The 26,980-nt window shown below is 46.1% G+C and overlaps 1 long non-coding RNA gene across 1 annotated transcript; it reads right to left on the bottom strand.

Annotated features, from left to right (window-relative positions):
• On the bottom strand, nucleotides 1–24,226 carry LOC122171320. Its single transcript, XR_006171970.1, has 3 exons — nucleotides 24,007–24,226; nucleotides 16,477–16,734; nucleotides 1–6,234 (listed from the first exon to the last, which is right to left on the bottom strand). It is a non-coding gene; the product is annotated as an uncharacterized LOC122171320 (long non-coding RNA).
• Between the last annotated feature and the right edge of the window lie 2,754 nt (nucleotides 24,227–26,980).

Here is a 26,980-nt window from a genome sequence, read left to right as displayed (position 1 = left end):
CCTGCCTGTAGCAGGGGGTTGGAGCTACATGATCTGAAAGGTCCCTTCCAACCCAAAGCATTCCACCATTCTATGATCACAGAACGTTACAATGTTACAAGTCAGCATTACAAGCTGTCTTACAGTTGCCTTAAAAAAGAAATGGTTTTCCCTGAAAGTGAGATTCGTTCTGTTACCACTCAATCTTGTTTGTCAGTCAGACAACAAAACCAGACTAAATGCTCACATACAAAACAAGAGTCCCCACCTACCAGCTGCATGCAACTACAGAAATGTTTGCATCCTTTCTCATAACAACAGCAATCTGCCTGTTGTGAATCTCACCCAGCAGTTGGTTGCACTTACAGAAGTGACCAGACTATCAGAACCATCTGATGGTACTGGGTCAGTACTTGTGTTCTCCCACAGACCTGCCTGGATGCCATCTAAGCAAACAAACAAACCAGCCACCAAGCAGACAGGACCTCTGCGTGCAGCTGCTTCTTCTGGTCTTATTCTATGCAAATTCAGCCCAGTCTCCAAGGCAAACTCGGAGAAACTTCACTTCAGTTTTCACAAAGCATAAAAAGAAGATTTCAGTGACTGGGATGGCTCTCAGATGAGAAGACAAGACAATAAAGTTCAAGTCTTAGAAGCAATGGAGCTGTAGCATTAGAACTGTAATACCAGACGTATGTAGAGAGACCAGAAGTGGCCGGTGAGCTTCGTAATGGAGAGGCATAGGAACTGGATGGAGCAAATACACACAACATCCTGTTCCAGTCTGTTTAAACAAACAGCACTACTTGGTTACTGGATGTTAACTCTCTTTCAGCAAATCCTCAGCTGTCTTACGGATCCAGGGAGAGTCTTCGGCATTTCACCTTCTATCATCTGTGCCGCGGTGGTTTCTTTTTGGTCTTCGATTTCTTCTGGCAAAACCCAAGTGTTTTGCTTACCCCTTCTGTTTCCATTTTCCTCCTGCTCTGGTCACAAGCTTTGTTACCTAACTCTAAATCACTAAGCAGAATAAAGCTTTACATTTGTCCCCCAGGACAACTAGATTTGCAGATCATCAGTATTTTCTTATTGCTTTTTGTCTCCACTGTTAGCATACATCCATGGGTTTTATATCTAGATTACTCACATGACCTAAGAAGTGATGGGCAGTAAAATCCCTCAGGACTGACTGTGTACCATAGTAACAAACAGGAGTTGCCATGAAACCAGTCTCTGAAACACGAGATGTATGCCTTGATCTACACAGCATCGCTTGCTACCCAGACATTAGAAGCATTAAGTCTCTTCTGACTGAATATTTCATTCTGAAGCAAAATTATACCAAGTTGATTACACACACCAGCCAACATCTGATGGCTTAGAACATAAAGCCTTCCCGCAAATGTCAACACCACTTGAGTTGCAAGCTGATGCTCTCCAGTTTGGGAATCTGGCATCAATCCCAAACACGCTTCCAGTAGGTTGGGTTACTTGGCTTTGGTACAGGCAGAGATGGACTTGCACACAAACAGACCCAGTTTTGTAGGTAAATAAGCCTTAGGGTTCATCTTAACTGAACCATAAAGTGGAAGCAGGGAATCTCTGCACTTTGCTGCCAGGCTCCTGCTGCCATTTGGAGCCCAGATGCGAGGCCACGATCACAGAGTTTCTGCAGCAGACAGCACTCACTCACAGGAAAGGTCCAGTATGAAGCACCTGCTGGACAGGAATATAATTCCTGTTGACATGAAGCGGTGCTTTTAAAAGTGCTCCACTGCAATAAGGCAAAATCCTGCTACCTACATCGTGCAAGCAGAGTAAGAGCCATCCCCATTTGCTCCCACGTCTCTCACCAACCACCCAAGGACTTCAGTGGGAGGCAATGACTGCTTGGTTATGGACATGAAGGAGCAGATACAGAAAGAGCAGACAGCTTCAGCCAAGCAAGTCAGTGCCAGAGGCGGGATGGCAGCATCAGGATCTCACTAGCAGAAAGAAGTGCACAGTCCAACAGAGCAAATCTCGTGTTTCTGAGCTCTGTCCTCCTTTGGCCAGCAATCACCTTGTTTGCTCACTGGAAAGGCCAAATTCAGACAAGGAGAGGAAGGAAATAATATTGCACTGGCTGTAATTATCAAGCTAGTTACCACTGTCTCTTTAAATTATCTCGAGTCAAGTCACTATCGGAAGGGCAATCAGAAGGTGATGGCTTATGGGTACTGCAATCTTGTATAAGCTCATTGCCAAGCTCAGAGAGCAACTCATTGTACAGAAGAGTTGGAAACTCCTTCTTTCTTCGCAAACAGAAGCTGAAAGAAAGTATTCTTTCAATTCCCTGTCATCCCTGAACAGGAGAGGGCTTGCTGCCACACCTTGTATGCATCCCTAAAGCTGCTTCTGCTCAGCTCAGCCCAAGCACCTGCCAAGGCTGGCAGTGAACACCAAACTCGTTCAACTACTGCTTTTACTGGTCAGTGACTCTCTCATCTGGGCCATTTGTCTGAACACCAACAGAAGGGATTAATGCAGTCCAGCAGAAGTGGAATATCAATAACCCACAACAGCCTGACAGTTCTGACAGTAATCTGTAACATCATCTTCCTTTAATGGAATTGCATGGGGTGATGCAACTTTTTTTTTTTTTTTTTTTTTTTTTTAAGTCCACTGTAGCAAAGTTACTCAAAAGCAGGAACCTGCTGGCTTGATTGCAAGTCAGAGAGCACAGGCTGGATACAGTTGTTTGGAGCATCCATTTCACAGAGACTGCCCGTCCAACCCTGCAGTGTCCAGCTTGGCACTGAGCAGCTGAAGTTTTGAACAGAACAAAAGGTTAAAAGTTCAAGCTGCTGAAAACAAAGCTAAGAAAGTCATTCTTCAACATAACAGAAAGTCACAAAGTTAGCGCCCCACTCCAAATCTAACTAGTGCAATTACACTCCTCTCTGCCCATCATCCAAACTGCTTTTGTATATAGAAATGCTCCTCATTATAACCTCTGGATTAAGTCATTCTGAACTGTTTTGCAGAGCTGACCTCAAAACCTAACAGCACAAATAATCAGACTTAGCGAAGTTACTTCTATCAGCGCTGATGCATTTGGCAGCATCTTCAAGCAGCTAAATATGGGTAAGCAGAGGTAATAGTGAAACAAGGGAACTTTCAGCCTTCAAAACGCACTGACAACCCTCCAACCAGGCTCTACAGCAATCTGTCCTCTCCTTTTGTTGTAAAATTAACAATAACCACAGTGATCAGCTGGTCATAGTTCCTCACATTGCCCGGGGCTCCTTCTGGGAGCCAGGGAAGGCGCAGCTGACTGCCTCCAGCCACACTGATGCTGCTGGGCATCGCTGTGTGGGATGGGATCTCCCACAAGTAACACACACACAGAAGGTTTCGTTTAGCTGCACTCAGTGCAATCACACGTCTAGATGTCTGAAGAACTTATTATCATCAACATTACAGCATGAACTTATTAACCACCTTAAGCTGAATAATTTCTCACCAAATCCTGAATTACAAGCATTTGCAAACCACTTTGGATTACCCTGGCCCCTGGAGCATGCTACTGACACCATCACGTTTCTGGAACTGCAAAATATCTTGAAATTCAAGCAAACGATCCAACAAGAATTTATTTTTATCATTTAAATTTTCCCCTGGGGCAATGTGTGTCAATGAGACATGAAAAACAAACAAACAACAGAACAGCAGACGAAGATGTGCTGTATTCACATTGCTTGCCAGCAGTAGGGAAAAAGGACACAGGATCCATATGCAGACAACACTCTTCAGATTACTGTAGTGTTGAAAAGCCTTTAAAACCTGTAGTTCAAAGAGTCATGGGATCATTTAGGACAACCTTCATGAACACCAAGTCCAATCATCACCTAACACAAGTCCACCACTAAACCATGTCACCTGGTGTCCCAACCATATGTCTTAAATACCACCTGAGATGGGGACTCCACTGAGCAGCACTTTCCAACCCCTAACCACCTTTTTGTGAAGAAGTTCTTCCCGATATCCAATCTAAGCCTCCCTCAGCACAGTTTGAGGCAGCTTACTCACACCCTATCGCTTGTCACCTCAGAAAACAGACTAACACTAGGACACACCAGCATGGCAAATAAGTTGAAGGAGAGTTCAAACCATCAAACCTACCAGTTTGCTCCTCATTTGAGTTACCAAGCTTGTTACTTGAGGGCCCAGCAGCAGCCAGAGCCACTGTGAGCAGGCTGGATCAGAAGTTGAGTGCCAGAGATGGAGAGGCCACCAGCACAAGGAGGTAGCAGCTTCTGGCAGAGCTGGAGGAAGTGTGACATGGACCCAGCCAGCAAGTTGGCTGAAATGACAGTGCTCAGTTCTACCTTAATTAATGTCTAGCTGTTGCCCAGACCCTGCTTTATTTCCTGTCTTTGAAACCACACCAGTGATTTTTTTTTAATTTTTTTTTTTAATGGTTAAACCACGTGTAACGCTGTTATAGAAGCTCTGGGTAAAATTTAATAAAAGCCTTGCTTTAGATTTTCTGTGGAGCACAGATTTACTGCATAGCTGATTTTACCTCAAGGTGAAGTACCACATTTTGGATAGAAATTCACTTTCCTGCAGCTCTAATGTCTGGCCATTGCCAGAGCAGCATCAGCAAGGTCACCGATTTCTGATGGGATTTGGCCAGCTTACAGATGCATCTAGATGGGAATTTTAAAAAGCTAGACATCTTCCAGAAGGAGCTCGGGGCAGATTTACAAAGGGAATTCTGTGCTCAGAGCTGTAGATGGGGTCTGCAGAGACCTCAGATCCGCACACAGCCTTTCCTACCAGCCAGGCAAAGCTCCAGCTCTGCCATTGGTTTCTCTTGTGCTTCGCTTTTTGCGGGTGTCAGAGGAAGAGCACAACCCTCACATTTCCTCTGCAGAACGCAGTCAGTCCCTCAGACAGCCACGACCTGGGTGCAGGACTTGGGCAAGCACAGGACCAGCACTAAGCTCCCACAGGGTCTGCTACCCAAAGCGCCTGGCACCTCGTGCCCTGAGGCCTGGCTCCAAGGAGAGGGCTTCCAAAAAAAAGCCTGATTGTAACAGCTTCTATCCAACTGCAGCAGTTACAGCCCAGCACCATTTCAACCCGCTTTCAGGGACGATTATTACCCTACTTTTTAAACGCTAACTGTACAGAGATAGTTAAAAAAAATCTTCATTTTGTGACAGGCCCCAAAGGAGCAAAATGTTCTGTGCAGTCACTTGTGTGGGTGACAAAGATGGACAGAGCAGAGATTTGCCAACACGACTGAAACAGCTGAACCCTAAAGAGCAAGTCTGCCCGGAAGATTGCCGTAACACTTTAATCCCAACCACATCCTCCCTCCCTCCCCCACAGCCACTTCCAGCAGCACAAAAGCAGCCTCCCAGTTGCAGGACAGTTCCTTCAGTCACTGAAGCTCTGTGGGACACAGAGAAACAACTCTTATCTGCTTAAAAAATGAACTTCTAATCTGTACAAGGTGTCTCCTTAAAGCAACAAGAGCAACTGAAGCCAGAGAGGAGTTTCTGGGTAGAGCTCAGTGACACAAGTAACTCCTGCTGCTGCACTCTCAGGTGCTCTGGGTCACCCAGCCCAGTGCCTTTCAACAGAAGTTACAGAGCAGAGTGGAAGCACAGCTGAAGATAATGCTGGGAATGTTACATCTGAAAGCTTCGTGTTACTGTGACACTGTCATCATTTCAGACAGCGCCAAGAATGGAGAAAAGCATTAAGAGAGAAATTGTTGCTCCGTGAAAAATGGATTTTCACATTACAGCATGAAGCCATTCTTAACACCATAAGAATTTACCTCAGTCTATTTCACCGTAGCAAAGAATGATGATTAACAAATCCAAGCAACTCCATTTTCATGGGTAAAGGCTTTTAATTGCACACATAATGACACGGAACTATTAAGTTGCTGTCTAAAGTCACTTTAACATTATTTTTTATTGAAGGTGTTTGGCTTTTTTTTCCCTCCACATTACAGACTGAATCTGAATTGACCCATCATTACTGCAGCATCACATTTACTGTAAATGTAGCTTTGAGAGTCTCCAACCTACTCACAGCATTTGGAAAATGAAAGTCATCACTGAATACTGCCAGAAAGTCAGAGATTGCAAAGCCGTCAAAGCAAAAAGCCACTTCAGTATGGTTTCACCACTCTGAGGACTCGGATACAAGAAGTAATCTGTATGAGAAGCAAAAAGCCATGGATCTCTGCATCTGCAAAGGTAAAGTTAAACAGAAATGAGGTGATGGTATTTCAGCACATCCAGTGTTGCAGAGAAATCCAATCTGCCCTGCATGCAGCACAGAAGCATGAAGCAAATGGAGTAAAAAATAAGTAGACAAGTCCTCTTGCACTGTGAACAGGTGGGCAACAAGTAATATTTTCCTTTGTAGATAAACAATCAGTATCAAGACAACTTTTGCAACAGGTAATCTGATGAAGAACTAGGACTAACACTTCCTGAAAACAAACAGGTCATTTCGGTCACTGCATGAATTCAGTTCCCATGGGAGCTCTAAAGAAAACCTCACCATTCTCTATCCATACAGCCACAGATGATCTTGCACATAAATGCAATAAACCACAACAGCCAGCATATGACTTCACATCGTGTGTTTGCTCAGCTGTTTTCCTAAAAACGAATTTTCTCAGCTGTTCCTGACAATAATCCTTTGGATACAAAACACGTATCTTCCCGTTGTGCTAACAGGAATTCAGACAGTTTCTAAACACCACATTAAATAAATAAAGCAGTCACAAGTGTCAAACTCGCTAAAATCCGCCGACTCACATCCAGCATTTGGCCTCTGACAGCGTGCAGCACAAGGAGCAGACCATGAACACATCATCGATGTTCTCCAACGGTGCTGCACTGGGGCCACGAGCACACCGAGACCTGGGCTGTCACTGATAACTCAGTGCCACAAACTGCCACCACAGCCCTCCTCCCCTGGGCTGCTGATGACCTAGATGGGAAATTCTCATTTCTTACGTGCCGGCATGTGTTCAGCTTGTTACTCCTCCAATTCAAGTACCGTGAGACAGCATCACTACAAACATGTTTGAAACAGAGCCCTAAGACACAGCGGGCAGAGCGCCCACGAGTCTGAAGGCTGATGTTACAGTTTGGTAATGCAAACATGGGAGTTGAGCAACTGTCACTGCTTTTCATTTTAATTCTACTGTCATTAAAACTTCGGCACTGAAAATTCAGTCCAAGCTAAAAGTCGGCAGGCGAAAAAATCCATGGCCCCAGCAAGAACGGATTGTTGAGCCCAAAAACATAAAAACCCACCGGCAGGGGAGCACGGTGTGGCAATGGGGCTGTGTGTGTGGAGGGGAGCAATGGATTCTGACTGACAGGTGAGGAAAACTGGACAACATCTCCCAAGATACCAGGACAATATCTTGAAACAGCATCTGCACTTCCTGACCAGGAGACAACCCAAGCATGTTGGACTCCAGCTACTCACACAGCAATCCCTTCAAAGGGAGATGTCCCCCTTCTAGTTCAACTTACAGAACTATCTGCAATAGCAGAGAGTAAGATAGATGTGTGCTGGGCTTCTGAGACCCTCCCAAGGCAGTCCTGCAGGAGAGAACAGGCAGCACTGCACTGACAGTGGAGCTCAGGCATTATAAAGTCTTTTGGAGGTATTTGCAGATTTAAATCAAAGCGGACATAACACCAGAGCCTGTTGAACAAGGGGTTGTGATCTCAAACTCACTCCCTTCACAGCTCGTTTGAAGTTCTGGTTTTTCAAGCTTTTCTTGGCACAGATGGGTTTTCAGTAGCAGGCTGAGGAAAGCCTGCTGGCACTGCGCCTGTCTTTCCCTGCTTGTCCACGTGCCAGAGGAGGACTGTGCAACAGCAGAGACGACAAAACCACAGAGAAGTTCACCCAAACACAACTGCTGAAGCGGGTGCCTGTGTTGGGGGAACCGCTTCCAAAGGGCTTCCCAGGAAAGTGACACCCTCAGCCACTGGTTCTCCAAGCAGGCCTTGTTTGCAACCTTGTGCAGAAACGGCACGGCCAATTTCATTTCCACTTCTGTGGCCTTCTGCACACCCTTGTGTTTGATCTGGGTAATCAAGTCATCAGTGAATGAAATAAAAACCACCTTACATTAGAACAGCACCACTGGGAGGGCCGGGACTTTCCCTGGCAGCCAGAAATTGACGCTTTGCCCAAATTCCTTTCAAATTACAGAAATGTTCTCAAACACCAGTGTGACTACAATGCAATCAGGACACCTTTTTTGAGGGGAAGGGAAGATAAGAAGCGTGGCTTGCAGCAGGGGATGGATGTGGAGTTTACTCTTCCTATCACTAATCTCATTAAAATCTCATTCTGTTTACTTCCCATCTGAAACCTGAAGCCTTATTACATTTCACTAAACAATCCCACATTACTATAAAGCAGCAGGCTCCCCTGCCATGATTGATAGACTCTGTTTGCAATTATTTAAGGAGAAGGCACATAATTACATACAGCTGAATTAGGCTGATCAAATCCCTGTTAACGTCTGTCAATTTACACATAATAGGACAGTGTGACATTAATGTAAACTAATTCAAATGCAGAAAGTTTAATTAAGACCTAAAAAAAAATAAGTAAATAAAAAATACAAGAAAGAAGTTTTGCACAGTGTAACCAAAGGGAGTTTCCCAGCAAAGCCATTCCCTAAGCACCAGCTGCCTTCTGCCTCTGCAGCACTGGTTCTTGCACCACCTATGCACGTAATCCTATTTGCAATCCTACTTGCAGGAGTTTCCATCAGCTAAAAACTCAGAAGCAAAAGCAAACAGTGTGGAGCAGAGTGTGTAATGGAAACAAGCAGAGGCGGCCAAAGGATATCTTACAAGTTCCTCTACAGCATTCACCAAACAGCCATGGGTTCAACGCTGTCATCCAGCCAGCAGTAAGTGCAAGCGACCTTCCAGAACACTCAGCAACACCACAACTTTACATCCCCTACGTAACGATGTATGAGCACAGGGATGCAGCAGAATTGCTAACCGCAGCTAAAATATATCCATGCATCTTATATCATGGCACACAAACCACTTCAGAGCAGGTCAGACCATATGTGCAGTCCCAAGGACATCTTGGGTGGAAGCCAGGAGTCTTTTCATCATCAGCACAACTTCACTTTTCTCCCTTCACGCAGCAATGACTTCACCTGTCCTGTATGTGTATGTGCACTGCTCCATTTCTAATGCAGGTCCTTCTGTCTGTACACCAGCCGTGCCTTTCCCAAAGAGAAGGAGATGAGAAGGGTGCAGAAGCGACGCCGTGACCCAGCAGAACTCATCTCCACCAATCCTGCCACTGCTGCAGCACAGCTGCAGGTAGGAACCAGCATCTCACACAGGCCAGTTCACTGATCCCAGCAGCAACACCTGATTTCCCCACACTGCAATTTCCTAGTACGCTCCCTGCCAAATTCAATCAATTTGAGTATCCCATTAAGAACAGAAAAAAAAAAAAATCATTCATTTTGATTCATTTTTAATGGTGTCTCTGCTCGTTGAGCCTGCTGCTCCAATCTGGTCTACAAGCCCATTTGTGAGCCACTCTGCTCAGCCACCTCTCCATGGAGATGCTGCAGTGTTTCCAAAGTTGTACAAAATGCTGAAGGATACACAGGATCCTCACTAAAGCCTTATCCAAAAGGACAGCAAGAATTCTGAACCAATCCGTTTCCCAACCATGAACATCTCCTACAGAATCAGTTTTTGTCAACAGGGAGAAGGGCCAAAAGAAAACAAGGAAAAACCTTTCAAACCCAGGCAATCCCAGAAAGGATTAGAGTGCAATCTGTTGGAAAATACATTAAAATGCCACACTTTATTAAAACTGTCCAAAAAATTAAGCCCTCCAAATCAAATCCCTGCACAGCTCTCAGTCAATCTCTCCGTGTGAGGGACGAATCACTGTGAGATAACCTTTCTGAACAAGTCTATCAGTTATTCTAGCTTACATTCTGGTTTCTTTGGCAGCACAGCTATTTTAAATCACCCTCCCAAGCCAGCACCACTGGTAATTTTTCTTTTTTGTTCCTCTGCAATTCTTCAAAGCATCATAAAGGCAAATTTAATAAGCACCTCAGTTTGTATTGCTTTCTATTTATAATGCTGCAAGCACCTGCTGCTGCTGCTGCTGCTGCTGAGATCTAAGTAGGTATCTTTCTTACTTTGTAAAAATTAATTCACATTAATCTCAATAGCTCCATCTTTCAGAGCAATTTCAAGAAACATTCCTCCAAGCTGCTGGGTTTGTGGGCTGTTTTTCTGGTGATGGTGGTGGTTTGGTTTTTAAACATTTTTGTCGAGATCCAACTGACTTGAGAACACAATTCATTTCTTTTCATTGCTCACATTTGGTAGAGCATCTTCTGGAGCACTCAGCCCAGTAGATCCTTTCTTCAACACAACAGCAGGCACACAACGATTGAAAACACTTTGGGTTGTACCCTGAGCCTGTAACAGTGTAAATCACAGCACCAGGACACAGGGATGGTTTGGGAACTGCTCATGTGCTGGGTGTGGGTGCCCAAAGTCCAGGACATGACAGGTTTGGATCACATATGATTTGACCTTCTCTCCAGTGGGGGATATTTTAGCTTTTTATCCTACCAAGGTGCCTGCGGAGACCGAGTGGCAGCTAAGGCTTTGCAGCACAGAAACCCCCTTTCATTGTTCAGAAACCTCCTTTCAGAGATGAGAAACCACTGACCCATCCTCCACTGCTTACAGTGTTAGTGGCTGCAGCCCAGTGCACTGGGCTGTGGGCATCCTCTTATCTACAGCATCAATGCTGATCCCTCTTGCTGTTATTTCATTTAGCAAGAGCACAGAGAGGAAGTTTAACACCACTGGGGAGGGAAAACAATGATGTAGCACAAGGAGGTGAGTAGGATACTGAGGTCTGGACAAAAAGAGCAAGAAAGCCCCCAAAGTGCAAGTAGAGAAAGGAAAGAAAAAGAACACACGTGGAAGAAAAAGTTGTATGGAAGTGAAAGAAAGGCTAAAAGAAGTGGATGGGAGAGCCAATTTGTTAGAGAAGTCAGACACCAGGTACCATTCTCATCTCTGCACCACGTCGTTGCACCCTCAGCAGCTGGCGCGTGAGGTCTAATTCTCACCCATCTCCTGCCTCTGTGTTTAGGTGCGATATTGCACGCTTCTCTGCAGCCTGCCAAGAGATCTCTCAGAAGACTTCCCAGGGCGTTCTGAGCAGAATTTCATCTTACCAGCGACTTGCAATGCTTCAAACTCTGCTCCACAGGGATGCTGTGCTATTTGCCTCTCTGCAGCCTTTAATATGGGCCAGGCCTTAGAGCTGAACGATTTTAAGTGCTCCTATTAAAAATTATGCATCTTGCTCCTTGGAAGAATGCTTTGACGATGTCTGTAACCATCCCAGTTTTACAAAGGTTGCTGTCAGCTTCGTCAGACTGTAAATCTTACACATTTACACTTGCATGAAGTTTTAAAAACTACCTTTAAGTGCACTTGTTGAAAAATTAAAGCTTCTGTAACCTTCATGCATTCTCATCCTCTGCCACAATTATTCATACCATAAGAGGCGGTTCTGAACTTGTGCAACAACTGCATTCAGCAAATCAGCCATAAGCAGACACAACAGAGATACTCCACAATTCCAAGCTGATAGCTAATCATGATTTTTAGCCTTCCAAGCAAATAGGACAACTTAAAATGGCAAACACTGCTCTATCTACCCATCCATAAATTAAGAGTGACAATAGCAGATTATTACTCATTCACTCAGAGTGTTTGTTTGGCCCTGAGAGAACTGGCTTTATTCCAAGAGCTGGCAAACACTGGTTAATGTACATGTAAATGTGTTATTTCTCTTGGAGCAGGCAATTTCACAGAATGAAATACTGAATTACAGATGACCTCAGTTTTGCTGCTGATGCCTGTTTGGGACGTGGGGCTGCTGAAAGCCTTTGTGAGCTTTTTCACACTGAGTCACCAGGGAAAAGCCAGCGTTTCTTTGCAGAGTGAGACAATTTCTCTCTGGAAACATGAAAGCTCCAACTTCCCCATGAGGTAAGGGGATAGAGACTCATTCACATAAGGTTCCAGTACTGACTTGATAATATTGACACATTCCAAACTGTTTTTGCAAACTGCTCCCAACAGGCTGCTCCTCAGTGCCAGAGCTGCAGTGCCAGAAGTAGATTCAGACCCCAATGTTAGATATGAGGACATTTAGCACTAGTACTTCTCAGCTCCTGAGAGTGAGGAAGGGACCTTTTGCCCTTGAATTTCCAATGCAAGTATTACGGAAAAGAAAATGCGGTTTTCCTCAAACTAATCTGGACTGGAGAAAGAAGAGAGACTAAGAAAAGCAACGGACACAGATAAACAAACCACATACACAGAGAGAGAATCGGGCAGCCAGCTCCTGGACACACTGAATAAAGCCAGGGCAGAAACCTGTGCTATTGAACATGGGCTGCCCAAAACACCACATTAAAGGACTCAAAAGCTCATTTTGTGCCTTTGGAGGCAAACAACATGGACAACACACATCACCTCCTGCACAGTTCAGAACATCTTTCCTACAAAGGGAAGTAGATATCTAGATGTATTCCTCCCACGACCTGGATCCATCAGCCATTGCTTATCCCTCTGTGCGACTGCAGCAATTAACCAAGCCTTGAAGCCAGAGCTACAATAGCAATGCCCATTTCTGAGAAAGGAAAAGGAATAGCACTGCCCTTTCCTACTGTACCCATATACGTGCAGTCTCCCCTCCCTTGAGGGCATGCTAATGATTCAAACAACTGGAGAGGGCAGCAACAGGTCAAAATTGTTCATAAACATCTGAACAGAAATAACACAGTATTTATACGTCTCAGAATAGCCACCTTAGAATGAAATACAAAATAATTTTGCGTAGGCAAAGATTGCAGTAACTTGGTGGAGCTCAAGAGCAAAAAGCGTACAGCACTTAAAAACAGGGAAGGTAGCTGCAGTCCAAATTCCTCTCCTTCAAATAAAATGAAAGACAGAAGACAGTCAAAAGCTGATGGGAAGCAACAACTACCAACAGAAATCACTTTGAAAAGATACAGAACTACTTAGATGTGAGAAAAATTGAAGAGGAAGGAAGCAAAAGAAGCTCACGTCCAGCGTGGCAGTCTGCCTCAGATGCTACTGCAGCACTTGGCAGGTTTCAGGCCACTCCATGGACATGAGCATCTACATACACAGAGCAGACTGCAGATTTGTGTTTCATGAGAGACGTGCAGCTGGTGTTAGAATTACTCCTCCTGATACTCTCTGTTTTAAGAGAAAAACAATTTAGACTTTACATGCTATTACATTAACTAAAGCTACTTTTGAAATAGAATTTTGGGAAGTAAACACAAGAACTACAGGTTTGCTTTAAGCCACAGAAAATTACAGAGATGAATACTGCTACAGCAAACACACTGTGTACCACCTGACAGCACTCCTGGACCAAACCCCGTGCCGTTCAGAGCTGCTTTCATGCAACACACACTCCCTCCCTCTTGTTGTGCATTACTGCTTGTGTGACACTGAGACCTCACAAGGAGATCAGCTGAATGGGAGGCCAACAGAACAGAACAAGACAGTGTCAGGTTCAACACTGAAGAGGATTTTGACTTTTATTACAGGGTATCACTTTGTCTCTCAATGTTGTATGTGGCTGAGATGAACCTAGCCTGGCACAGCTGCACAAAAAGACACCTCTCCAGAAGGGGCGACAGATAAGCCACCAGTTAAGACACTGGGCAGAGGTTTTAACTCACCTGGAGAGCAGACAGCTAATAGGATTTCTTCATGGGCTTCTGTTTCACTGGGGCTGATACATACTGTATGTAGGGATCTTCTCCCCAAATAGTGCACAGCATTCCACAGAGAGCTCCATTACCATCTTGCCTCATGCTTACATAACGTACCAGAAGGAAAGCCTGAAGTTACACGAACAGTCACAAAGAGGTTAATCATTAAATTCAAGCTTTTCCAGGGCAGCAACAGAGCTGACCTCTTGAATAAATTGAGTTTGGATAAGGCAGCATCGATTTTCCTAAAGAGGTTTCATTACTTAACTCTAGATTGCTATTTCTTTTGACAGTCTAAAGTTAAAGAGTAAATCCAAATGCTTTTCCTACTCAACCAGCAACCAACTCATTTGAAATGCAGAGAATATGACAGACCTCCCTCCCTTCACTGCTCTCTCCCCTCCAAGAGAAATTGAACTTCACAGACCTTCAAAACTCATGGAAAAAAAACCAACAAAAAAAAAAAAAAAAAAACCTTTTAAAAACGCTCATCTTTATTCCAGAAGCCTTTCTTGCAGCACTGAAAGCCCAGTGCTTATTCTCTCCCAACTACTTTTATCTCTGCATTGTTCTTAACACTTCCTTAGAAAAGAGTTTCTCTAGCACTCAGGTGAATCATTTCGATTTGGCGCAAGGAGCCCCAGCCAGCTACAAGAAACCACGCAGGCATTCAGATTTGACACACAACCTCCCAATCTTTCTGACTTATCTTCTGCTTTACAACACTGAGCTTCCTACTTTCATTTTTAAGAAGATACCTCAGAACCCAAGAGCTGCCCATTACAAGCTTTTCCATTAAACAGAAGGGTTGCTTCTCTACCTTGTTCAAGTACGATAGGAAGCATCCATAAAAGCAAAGTGATTTGTTTCTGAGTTGCACCAGGTAGTCCAAAATGTTTACTGAGCCACAGCCAAGTGCATCCACAACAAACAGGGTATCCAGGGCTGTGCCTAACTTTCTAAACTCACCATTCTGATTCACATCCCTGGGAAGGTGCAGCTTACTTAGGTAATGTCTAAGAAAAACACAAACACTTGCAAATCTTTTGGAGAAAAGGGATGTCATTTCTAACTCTCCTATTTTGCTTCTTTCACAGTTAAACCTCCCCCAAAGCAGCCATCACTGATTGCATCCACTTGGAATTTTTATGTAAACAAGTGTTGGAATATGAAATGCAGTCAGGAGAAGGATCTCAACTCACAGGATATATACATCCCACAGCCTGTGTGCATCTCTGCGGAGAGCAAGAACAAAAAAATAACAACATGAAAAAGAAAGAAAAGCAGACGAGAACATGGAACCTTTTTGCTTAAGGTCCCTCATGTCTTAAGAATGTATTGGATGATGTTAGAACACCTGAATTTCAGAGCATTACTTCAGAGATGGCTCCTGCTGCAGCTTTTTCTGCTGGAATATTTCACTCTGGCTGTCAGCCAAATCTTCACTAGGCTGATGCCAAATAAATGATACCCAATTTCAACGACAGATGCTGTTGTGTTGACACATAATTGATACATTTATATTCAGGGCTCCCTGGAATTCCGTAACAGCAACACTTTATTCACAGGAAATATTACCTGCAGCAGAACTCCAAGGGACTGGCACAGAGCTGATGCTGCTACGCTGCTGTACCGTGAAGACATCAGTAACTATTTGGAACTGGCGGAGACCAGCAAGTTTCTAGGGCCATGGAAAATAAGGAGATGGCCCAGCAGTGAAAGTTAAGAGGCCCCACCAGAAACCAGTGTGCTCACAGAAACAGGAAGCCTGAGAGTTTGCAACACAAGGTGCACATCCCCTTCCTGCAGAGCTCGTAACTGTGCAGGAGATGGAGGTTACAGGAACTCCACAGCACTGCACTAACAGCTATGTCTGTAATCTCCTTCTCTCTTTGACTTCCTCGGCTTCCTAGGCAGGAAATGCATTAGCAACCCTTACAAATGTCTTTGGAAAAGGTCTGCTCCAAAGAAAACACCACATATCCCCACCTCGTGTGTGCAGTCTCCCGTAAATAACTTGAAATAAACTTTCCTAAATGATATTTATATTGGAAAGCAAATATGTCTCCCCAGGATTAACAAACACTTCAGCACTTACTGAAATTACAACAGGAAAAAAAAGCAGATGACAATACAGCCCGTGCCTACAATCTAACTCTATTTTCAGTAACACAGCATCATATTATTTTCACACAACAAATGAAAGTGTTCACAGGAGGAAGATATTCAGCAAAAAACGCATGCCCATTCAGCTTGAAAGAAAACAATCCTGCATCTAATGAAATCTGGCACAAAAGGCGGCAGCAAATAAGCACCATAGAGCAGAATTTCCTGCCACTTATCCAGCCTGCAGATGTGGCTCAGCAAACGTGCAACGTCAAAAACCCTGCCACGATACTTCTTTTTAATTAAAATAAGGCTAAGCTTTAAAAACATTTTTGAATTATGTTATATGGGGATCAAAGGAGTTTGAAGCTGACAGATGATCAGGAATCGCTACCTGGAAACCTTTTCAGCCCCTGGAAAACACATTTTGTTGGCTGTTCCTTAAACTGTATTTTAGAAGACTGAACACAGCCCAGGAAGCTTCGCAGCTCACAGGGCCTTACCTAGCTCTCAGGTGCTGTTCTTGCTCTTCTGCTGGTACCACGGGGAAGACTGAATCCTCCCATCACCGTCTTCCTTACACTGCATGAAAAGGGGACCGGATACACTGACATGGATTCTTCAGACTCTGCACACCACAGCCATTCTCCTTAATTCTTCCTCTCCTGCACTTGTAAGGGTTGCTAAGGCCAAAATCTCAGACTTCTCTTCACACAGAACCTCCCCTTCAGGACTGCCCAGCACACAGTACAAAGATAAACCTGCATAGGGAAAAATATGCATTTATCATCAGAAACCCTCAACTGTCGTTTAGTTCAGCAACAAGGGACAGTAACATCCCCAGGACTTACACTTGTGAAACAGAAAGTGACTGAAAAGGTCAAAAAGCGCATTAAGCAGGAAAGCTTTAGGGGCCAATGGGTTCTTTTCACTGCTGCAAAAGAGGCACAGGAAAACCTGCCTCTGCCAAGAAAACACATCCAGATAATAAAAAACTGAGCAAAAAGCACTGCCTTAAAAATAAATGAATGAAGTGAAGTAAGTAAAACAGCAAACAATCAAAACACTTCACCCCATGAAACAGCTACAAAAAGGCACCGAAAAGTTCCAGTGTCACAAAGGACAGAAGCTTCCCCTGTCATCTCAGGATGAGGACAGACGTGAAGAAACCTCCATGCAGTTTATCAAACTGGGCACAAGGCACATCTAGGACCCAGCCTTCCACAGTCCTGCTCAGAAGCAAGCCAGCTTCAGCCCTACAGCTGCAGCCATTTGTTGGAGCAGTGCTGAGCCTAGGCTAGGAGGCCAGCCTGTCGGCACTGCATGTTTATTGAGCGCAGGACTGAAATAACAAAGCTGGATGGCTTACAGACAAGATTCAGCCCCTACCTGCTGATTTGAGAGTGCAAACAGAGAAGTGCATGCCAGTTGGTAAGACGTGGTGCAGCTACAAGCCAGCTCTATTAGGAGGGGCATCATTAGACAGGGAGGAACCCCACGTTAATACATACAGACCAACTTGAGTATTTCCGCTTGTAACTGAATTTCCTGTGAAGATTTATTCCTGCAGGCTTCTCTGAATGCTTTAAGCACCCCTCCTCTGCCTTAAACACATACTAAATTTAAACTTTCTTTTTTTAAAAAAAGAAAACCACCGTTTCACCATGTTCAATAGTAATAACCCCTTCTGCTATTAACAAAAGCACAGATTCAAGAGGTCAAAAGGATTCTCACTCCTACTTCTAACACTGGCTTGTGTCGTACTCTGGACACAGAACAGAAAGGTCCCCCGTTCTCATTCTCCCACACAGGAAGCAGTGCTACAGCTGGAAGACATGGGGAAAAAAAAAACAACAATAAAATGACTGTATACAAATCTTTGCCCCTTCTCCCAGTTTATGCCATAAAAAGTAAGCCGTTGTGTGCCTGCTAGAGATTACTGTACAATGAGCTAACATGTTACATGAATTAGCAGCAGAAAGGAGCCAGTTTCAACTTTCAGAAATGCAAGACTTAGAAGTAGCTCCTCCAATCAGATGTCAGAGCAAATCTTACTTTTACAGACGCTGTTTTCTATCCTGTTGAATGTTTGTCCGACCGCTGTGAGAACCAGGAACAATGGAGGGAAGGAGGCTGAGGCTGCAGGCTGAAATCAGCCCAGCTCTGCAGCCAAGCTTCTGAGCAGGACTATCAAACCTAAACACTCAGGCAAGAAGTTGACACACACTCCTTCCTCCAGGCTAGGGCCCTTCAACACACACAACTCAAGCCTCCAAACACGTGTCACTCATCCTAATACCACAGCTACAAGCTCCACCTTTAACATGTCAACTCAGGAAAGCATTTGTTTTTTGTAATCCTTCGCAGCGCTGCCACCTAACTCCCCCTCACACCACTTGGATAGATGCTTATTTCACAGTTTCTGTCCTAAGCTATCCTTAAATACAGAAGTAAGCTTTCCGACTCCAAAGTGGGAGCAAGACCCAATGCAGTAAGGTGCACAGGTCTCTAGAAAATGGACTCTTGAGATGCAAAGAACTTCACTGAGTTTCAATAACAGGTTTACGCAGCACGCCTGCTCTTTGGACCTGCTGCAAAGGACTGCACTGTGGCCAGAGAAGGGCTCTCTGTGTACACAAAGCCAAGGTGCCAAACAAAATCAAACTGACAGAGGGTGTAAAACCACTGAGAGCCATTTATAAATAGAAAGCAGCCTGCGAGCGTGACAAATATACACCCCGAGGTCTGCATCCAAGGCATGATTATCCATACCACTAGCACAGAACAAAGCCTGGAATCAAGACGGGCTGTATGCAAGACTTTTCTGTTTGGCAATGTAAACGTCATGGAGCTTTATTAAAGACCCTTAGACCTTTATCAGAGGGCCTAACTGAAGGCAGATACTACCCAAGCATTGAAGCCTCCCACCTCAGCTCGCTTAATCTTCTCCCGAGGAGCTCTTCTTTCCTTTACACAGGTGGTAACGTTATTGCTGGGCTTTTCTCAGTCTGTTCCAGCTGCCATGGGCATGAGAGGCCTTAAGAAGACTTTGCCTGCAGGTAGAGTGGGTGGGTTCTGGCTCATGCAGGTGGGCACTGGGTTGTGCAGAAGGGCAGGAGGCGAACAGGCACGGCTTGGTGAGCTGGCCAGCTGTGCAGCAGAAGGAATGCTGATGCTCATTACCAGACTCATCAGTGCCTGGGAACCGGGCTAGAACGTGAACTCGTGTCTGCTGCCTTCAGCCTTAGTGCCTGCTAGCCTCTTATCTGCTCCCTTTCACTATTTTTATCTTGTTTGCTTTCTGCGTGTTTTGTGCATTAGACTTTTTCTAATGATCCTTCTCTGTGCAGTCCAGTTGTGTGCGTATTTCTTCCCTTTTTACCCCCAGCTGTTCTTTGTCTCTGATTTTTTTTCAGTTGTATCATTAGATTTTTTTTTCTCCTTCTGTGCTTCCCTCCCACAACGTTGTTTACGTTTGTTCTTCCTTTACTTTCATCTTCTTATATTTTTTACCTTTTAACTCTTATCCTTAGAGGAACCCAGCTTTACTTTTGGAGACCAGCCCTTTCTTATTGATTGCCAGCTGCTTTTTTTGAAACTAATTTGCATTCTCTGCTCTTGTTGTGCCAGACAGAGGACCAGTGATTTTGAGTAGAGCTCTTTTCCCAAAGGCTTTGCTTGGAAATTGTCTCTGTATTTCACAAAAAGAGTGGAAAATAAAGAGCAGCATCAGTGCAAAAGCTGCTTCTGCCTAAGCAAATGTGTTGGTGTCTTTGTCACATGAAGAGCAGAAATGTGGCCTGTCCTGCTGCAGGCACAGATGACTTCTTTGAGCTGCTGGGGTAGGGGGGTGTAGAATGTTTGGCCTTGCGTTTACTGACACTGGCACCCTTTGGACTCTGGCAGCAACAAACCAATCCATTTGGGTTGGGGCAATTTATTGAGGTGGTACTTTTGTTCACAAGCACTTGTTTAGCTGTGTGTTTGTTTTGTTTTGTTTTCCTGTGCCGTGAGTAGCTCTAAAAAATTAAGAGTGCAAATATACTACAGATAGAAAGTTGAGCTGTAGCTGTATGATGGCTAAACTGGGAGGTTGACACAGTGAGTCTTCCTATTATCTTGTCCCATTTTTAAAAGCCAGTTGCAGAAGAAATACATCATGGTCATAGCAGCCTTCCATTGCAGCTATCCTAGACAATGCTCGATACAAAAAGGAAAATAAAGGTATTTTGGTACTGTCAGCTGACTACACAAGAGAAACCAAACAGAAATAAAATAAAAAAAAGACTCCTATTGCAGTTGAGTGCCATGAATCAGTGACCATGCCTTCCATCTGCACACTCAGTCCTGGTTTCACTGACACCCTCTGCCAAACGTTTGGACCTCAGGTCGCTGTCTTGCATACACTTTCAGTGTGGCTACCAGCATCAAGGAAGGCAAGCAGGCATTTTTCTCAAAAGCCTTTCAGCCCCAAGGAGTACCATCAACAAACGGCACAAAATAAATCCTTTGACTGGAAATATTTTCAGCAGATGCTGAAAAAGCACACAATAATTAGACAGGGTGGACAGTGGTGTCATCTGCATTCATGTGAAACTGCAAGGAAGGACTTATCAGTGCACTGTAGTTATTTAGATTAGCTTTTGACCAGCATGTTGGTGGACCAGAGAGAGGTGGCTCTGTCAAGTCACTAATACATTAAAAATTGTGTTTACGCTTTCATGAGTCCTATGAAGAAAGGTTGAGGGAACTGGGCTTGTTTAGTTTGGAGAAGAGAAGGCTGTGGGGAGACCTCAGTGTGGCCTTCCAGTACTTGAAGGGAGCGTATGAACAGGAGGGTATGACTGTTTACAAGGGTGGATAGTGATAGGACAAGGGGGAATGGTGTCAAACTGAGACATGGGAGGTTTAGGTCAGATATGAGGAGGAAGTTTTTCACACAGAGGGTGGTGACACACTGGAACAGGCTGCCCAAGGAGGCTGTGGATGCCCCATGCCTGCAGGCATTCAAGGCCAGGCTGGATGTGGCTCTGGGCAGCCTGGTCTGGTGGTTGGTGACCCTGCCCATAGCAAGGGGTTGGAACTAGGGGATCACTGTGGTCCTTTTCAACCCAGGCCATTCTGTGATTCTATGGTAACTCCCATACAGAACGATTTAAATGCTCTGCCTCCTATGCTTCAAGAAATTCCACAAGATTTCTAATGAACAGAGTGATCAGAAACTTCTAGCCACACTGACATCTAAAAGCACAGAACTCCCATTTTAAAGGAGAAAGAAGTAACTAACTTCTGTGCAACTAAAAGCAGCATAAAAGAAATCAAATGAAGCTGGATAGAGGAGAGTGAAAAACCCTGAGACCAAACCAGGGCTAGGGCAAAAGGCAACAAAGGGAACAGCATCACACATCTCATCCCCCCAGAACACCCTAAGAGCTCACAAACACCCCATCTCCAGCTGTTTGCCATAGCCAGCACAGAGAGCCTTCTTCCTCTGTTGCCTACAGCAATTCCTGCGTTTGTCTTAACAAGAAAATAATCTCTAACTAACATAAAAAAATAGAGGAGAGACCTGCAGCATTGCAGAGGTTCACAATGACAACCTCTGGCCCACCACTACTGCTAAGGCAATGACAGCATTTTAACAGCACATCTCCCCAAGGCAGCAGCAGGTGAGAACTCTGTACAGTGAAAGAGATGCCCTTGCACATTAGCATGGCCTGTTAGCCACAAACAGGATTAAGAGCTCAGCAAATCCTCACAGAGCCCACATCTGTCAACCTAACTATTTCCCATATGGATGGAAAGGAAGGTAGCTTCTCGGCTTTAACAAGCACTTAAGGGAAAGCTGATACTACAATAATTAAAAAAAAGAAAACTAAAGGAAGGGGGAGAACAACACAGAACATCACAACCACAGAGGCTCCTCAGTATACAGCACCTCGTGATAAATCGCCACCTGGTGAAAGAGCAGCCCTGCTGTTGCCTTGGTGGTCTCTACAGCACTCACTTCAGAGGCCTTTCAAGAAGACCACAGCAAAGATCTGCTTGGCAGACATTTCTTGAAGCACAGCAGTCAAGTGTCAAAAAAGCAGAGAAATCCAGATCTGCACACAACACAGAATTGCTAGGGGACAATGTGGGCATCAGTCATCCATAGATACTCCTTGCAGCACACGATGGAGGGACTAACAGGAAAACAGGCAGAATGTTTTGCTCTGGAGCAGGCAGCTCCAGAGTCAAAAAATGCCAGGGCCATTCCCAAGGAGCTCAGACTTCAGGAGCAGATGGGACATGGAGCTGTGAGGTATGGCAAACACAGCCCGATTCAGCAGAGAGAATTAGTGCTCAGTTCTCTCAAACCCTGATACCAAAAGATGAATTATCTTCCTGTAAGCACAGTCCTTGTGACAGCACCGCTCCCTGCTGAACCAGGGCTGTGACTCCTAGTGGAGAAAACTCTCCCTTTTCAGTTCTCCTGAATCACTGCCTCTAAGTAGAGCACACACCATCAGGCCAAGTCCTGCTGGATTCAAAGCTAACAGGGAAGGGAGAAAGATGATGGAGGAGGAAAATATGTAACAAAAACAGAGGAGGAAACTGCCTTACATCGCACATGAAGTTCCGCAGCCAGATTTACTGTCCAGCCTATTTACCATCCCATAAGACAGCTGATATCACCTAATCAGCATGTATATACATACAGGAGCATTTCACTGTCTAATGCACAGAGAAACGTGATTAGATTGGATTAAAAAAGAGATTATTTTGCTAGCACACTGCTGTAGGAGCGACTAGAGGAAACAGCCCACTCTCTCACCTGTACACAGCACACACCTCCAAATGTGCAGCCAGCAAGGGTGACCGACAGCCACCTCACACAGTGCGAGCTGTGCTGCAGCCTGCTGCTCTGGGATAGCTTCAAAGCTCGACTGCTCCTCCCCAGACAGATGCAGCCATGCAGTCACTGATAAGTATGGCTCCAGTGGATTGGTCCCACCGCTCCGAGAGCACTGGTCACAGCACACAGGGATGCTCCACGCGCTAAGGGCTGTACAAACAGGGCTTTCCAAACCCACCCTCGCAGCACCTGAATGTGCTGTTAATGACTCATTTTCACCTCTATCAGTGCCGCCTGTACCCTTCTGTACCTTTTGCTTTGGGTCAACACCTTCATCACAACCTGACTGAAGAGCAAAAACCTCTGCAAGCCTGTGCTGGAAAGAGCACTACAGAAACAGGTGATTCCCAGAAAGTCCTGTCATAAAAGCACAGAATCACAGAATGGTTTGGGTTGGAAGGGACTTCCAAGATTACTTAGGATCAACCCCCTGTCCCGGCAGAAAGAGTACGTGACAACAGCACCCCACATCACGCTGGTCAACTTTGCCTCTACATTTCCCACACAGCACAAGGGAAGGGTGCAGCCTGATCTGCTCCAAGAGCGAGCTGTTCATTTACGGAGAAAAACGGCTGAGGTTTCCATGTGCGATGCTTGAGGACAGCCCAGAACTGCTCTCCTCCTAACTTCAGCCTTTCAGGACTGCATGGTATAAACAGGCCACTACAGGACAGAGAGCAAAAAGTTCTTGCAAAAGCACTAACAAGAAACTCATCCCACTTTTTTTTTTTTTTTAATAAGGCAATGGGGAATTCCCATCAGACTTTTATTCCATTATAAAGAAGCAATCTGATCATAGCTAAAAAGAACAGAGCTTTGCAGATGGAGGCAGAGGAGCTGGCACAGATGTCGGGACCACGCAAGGGAGACCTCCATATCACCGAACATTTCTTTCCCCCTCTTTTAATCGCAGATTTGAAGCTCGGGCTCTTTAGAAATACACACGGGAAGAAAACGACTTGCTCTCCAGGTGCCCAATAAAAAAAAAAAGAACCGAAGAAAAGCTCCGATTTGCGCTCCTGTCAGCCTCGGCGGGGACAGCGCCGGAACAAACGGCAGCCGCGTTGAGATACAGAGCGAAGCCGCGTTTCCACGTTCAGAACGGATCATCTCGGTTCCCCCCGACCCGGCTCACCTTTAAAGGCTTTTCTGAGGTTCCCCGATCCCCCACCAGGCTGCACAAACGCGGCTCCCCGCTCGTCTCCCACACGCAACAGCACTCGCGGCCGGAGAACTGAAATTCCGAATAAAGTGAAGGCGATCGAGGAAGCCGCGGGGCTTTCCAAGAGCTGCTCTCCTCGCGGATCCCCGAAGGGGCCGCGGCTCAGTCCGGCGGCACAGCCGCGCACCGCCCCGTCCCGTCCGGCCGCCGCTCTCCCCCCAGCGGGCCGCCCGCGCACCGCCGCCCGCAAACTTTGTGCTTCCTCCCCGCGGCGCTCCGCCAGCGGCGCTGGGAGCCGCAGCCCGCAGGAAGTCGGCCCGCACGGAGCCCCGCCGGCGCCGCGCCTCTCCCGGAGCGGCTCCCCACACCTCGGGACGGCGGCCCCGCGCGCCCTTACCCGGAGTTGCGTTCGCCCGAGAGAGAGAGAGGGGCAAAGCGCGAAGCGGCCGCCGGCAACTTCCCCGCTCCGCCGCACGTGGGGCTGAGGCGCTCCGCTCTCCGCAGAGGACGTGGCAGCTCCCTCCTCCTCCTCCCTCCTTCCCCGGCCGAGCCGCGCCGCGCCGGAGGCTCCTCCCGGCCCCGCTGTGGCGGAACGCGGGGCGCCCTCTGCCGCATGCCGGGGGCGCTGCCTGCCCGCCGCCGGGGGACGCGGTGCTGCGGCGGGAAGCGGAGAGAGCGGCCGGCACGGCGCGGGGCCGCGGGTGGGCGGGAGCACTGAGGGGCGGGAGCGGTGTGGGCCTCCTTCGTGTCAGAGTGGTGCTGTACTGAGGAAAGGAGCGGGGTTCGGCTGCCTGCGGTGTTGGGAAAAAAACTCTCTTCCAACACAGGTGGTGTTGCGTTTATTGGTTAATTAGAAGTGAGAAGGCAAAAATGTAGGTGGAATTAGAGTGTATCAGCGGGAGGGAAGCTTGTTACACACGCTCTGAAGTAATTGGCCCAAAACAAACACAGAGAGCTCCCAGAATGTCCTCCCAGAATGGGATGAGGACAGTGGGAGGGCAAAGCGGCTGAGGAGCCCTGCCACAGCCTCAGCTGTCTGAGCCAGCAGGAGCCAACATCTGTGCCACAGAATCATAGAACGGCTTGGGTTGGAAGGGACTCCAAGGATCATCAAGTTCCAACTCCAGTGCTACAGGCAGAGCCACCAACCTCCAGATCTGGTACTAGAACAGGTTGCCCAGGGCCAAATGGGTTGGGTTGGGTTGGAAGGGCCCTTAGAATCCACCCCATCCAGCCCCAGCCTCATTTCTAGGCTGGTTGGCACCCAGCAGATCAAGCTGCCCAGAGCCCCACCCAACCACAGGGCGCATCCATGGCTCAGGGTGACTGCACTGCAGACATGCTCTGCTTTCGTACTGAGGAGAAGCCTATTGCTGTGCTCTTGAGGAGACAGGAGCTGCAGCAGGAAGGAAACAAAAGATTCTCAGACATCTATTTGCATTTTCTTCTTCACAGGATTACGCGTTTGGAAAATACGTGCCTGGTCTGCGTGATTTCAGAACACCTGACAGAAGTTTGCACTGAAAAGGTCATTCAGGAGGGATCTGCCCATCCTTCAGGTTAACAGCAGGCACGAAGCCGCCCCCATGCTCACTGTGTCGTGATGTGTGGTGCCTTTCTTACAGCTTAGAATGTTTCCTGGAAGAGCATTCAGGTCAGGCACCTTGATGTGCCCTCAGCTCAGCCTCTCACTGAGCAGTATCACAGTATCAGGCTGGTACCTCCCACTGCACTGCTCTGCTGAAAGCATCCACTGCTTCCAGCTGGGGGCAGATGTTTAATCTCAAGGTGCACTGCCAATGTGAGATTAGAATTGGACTTTGAAGCTGTAAAGAAGCAGTGCTCCTGATGCTCCAATAACACTGAATTGCTCAGGGCTAAAGCTGAGAAGAAATCAAAATTTTTATATAATAAAAACTAAAGCATCCCTGGCACTGTGGCTATCTCAAACGGCCTTATGAATCGATGCCAGGCAAACGGCCACCTTTAAGCTCAGCAGTGTTCTGTGCACCAATGTACCTTTGGACATAGAGTTTTTTTGGCCAAGACACCAGAGTTATCCATAATCATTTAATGGGGCTATTGTGTATGTTTAATGATCATCTGCAGTGGCACAAGAAACGTGCTGTAACAATTATCACTTCAAGCCATTAAGGAAAGATAAAACGCATTGTACATTGGTCTGACTCAGGTAACAGTTCAGTCAATTTAAGGTTGTGTGTTAAGAATGTGTGAATCTTTCCTGCATACCCCAGTAAAGTACATTCTGAAGGTGTAGGGAAAGACCTGCCCAGCAATGTCACGGAATCACAGAATGGTTTGGGTTGGAAGGGACTTCAAGGATCATGAATTTGCAACCCCCTGAACACAGGCAGGGCCACCAACCTCCCCACTTAATACTAGACCAGGCTGCCCAGGGCCCCATCCTGGCCTTGAACACCTGCAGGCACGTGGCATCCACAATCCCTCTGGGCAGCCTGTTCCAGCACCTCACCACTCTCTCTATAAAGAACTTCCCCCCACATCCAACCTAAATCTTCCCTCCTTCAACTTAAAACCATTTCCCCTTGTCCTGCAGTTATTAACTCTTTGAAAGAGTTGATTCCCCTCCTGTTTGTAGGCTCCCTTTAGGTACTGAAAGGCTGCAATGAGATCACCCGCAGCCTTCTTTTCTCCTGGCTAAACAAGCCCAGCTCCCTCAGCCTGTCTTTATGGGGGAGGTGCTCCAGCCCCCTGATCATCTTTGTGGCTCTCCTCTGGACCCTCTCCATCAGCTCTCTGTCTTTCTTGTACTGGGGGCTTCAGACCCCATTACACAGTGGCTGCTGCCATCATTCTGGCTTCAGAAATGCAGTGTATCAGAAGGACGTGACTTAGGAAACGCAGTTTCATTCCTAACCTTTAAGCAGAAGGCAATACGTGAGCCATACAGGTTTTTTCCAAACTG

Source organism: Centrocercus urophasianus, unplaced genomic scaffold, assembly GCF_019232065.1.
Source record: "Centrocercus urophasianus isolate 14NV4802_14NV808 unplaced genomic scaffold, USGS_Curo_1.0 seq_9, whole genome shotgun sequence".
NCBI lineage: Eukaryota > Metazoa > Chordata > Aves > Galliformes > Phasianidae > Centrocercus > Centrocercus urophasianus.
Note: the sequence above shows the minus strand (reverse complement) of the source record. Positions and strands in the feature narration are given on the sequence as shown.